The sequence below is a fragment of the Octodon degus genome, unplaced genomic scaffold (genome assembly GCF_000260255.1).
Source record: "Octodon degus isolate 3935 unplaced genomic scaffold, OctDeg1.0 scaffold00072, whole genome shotgun sequence".
Classification (NCBI taxonomy): domain Eukaryota; kingdom Metazoa; phylum Chordata; class Mammalia; order Rodentia; family Octodontidae; genus Octodon; species Octodon degus.
The window spans coordinates 7,988,540-7,989,491 of NW_004524648.1; the positions used below are offsets into that span (position 1 = coordinate 7,988,540).

Here is a 952-nt window from a genome sequence, read left to right on the forward strand (position 1 = left end):
AAAATTAGGTAGCAAAGCTTCATTAGATAAGCTTTTTAATAATTATTAAGGATTTTTTTCCTTTTCAATCAGATTTTATTGGTCATTTTAGATGACCAATATATAGAATTTGTACCTGGACATAAAATAACTTGTTCTTTACATTCAAGATTTCCAAGAGGGCCAGCGACATAGCTCAGCAGACTAAGTTCCTGCTTAGGCAAGTGCAGGGCCAAGGTTCAATCCCAGGCACCACAGGCCACGCTGGCCCCACTCCTGGGTGCACTGAGTCCAGGCAGATGTGGTGGTGTATGCCTGTAATCACAGTGCTGGGGAGGCTGAAAACAGGAGGATCACTACAGGTCGGAGCTGTGGACGGGCTGGGGAGATGGCTCAGTAGAATAAGCACAAGAGCCTGAGTTCAATCCCCGGTTCGAGGGTGTGGAGGGGGAATGGAGCTGTGTAGTGAGACCCTATACCAAATACATAAACTAAAAAAAAAAAAAGATTTCTAAGAAACTCCTTGCTGGTATTTCCCTAGAGCCCCAGGTGAAACAATACCTCTCCCCTTTTTTACACAGAGATACAAGAAAGACATCTTTTTCTTCAAGTAGGAAACTGTTGCAATAATTGTGGCAACATATGTCTTATAATGAACTAAAACTACTATTTTTTTTTTAAAGAAACAGGATTTTGCTGAGTCTTTTTTTAAGGTGAAACTGACCTCAATCTGTCCACTGTTACCATGTTTAAGAAGATATGCTTGCATTAAATTAGTAAAACTGCTATTTTCTCTTGAGAAATACCTAGGTAAATGGATGCACCTTGAGACCCTACTATTCAGTGAAATAAATCGGACACACATGTGTAAATATCAGTGTTTCTCTGATGTAAGAAACTGAAAGTATAAATAGGATACAAAATGTGTATTAGTTTTCTGTGAAATAGGAAGGGTATGGGAATAGGGAAAAAA

At 39.2% G+C, this 952-nt stretch overlaps 1 protein-coding gene across 1 annotated transcript in view; it reads right to left on the bottom strand.

Annotated features, from left to right (window-relative positions):
• Positions 1 to 952, bottom strand: part of Utp6 (UTP6, small subunit processome component) — a 43,599-nt gene that overhangs the window by 4,577 nt on the left and 38,070 nt on the right. The gene's annotated exons all lie outside the window — the stretch shown is intronic.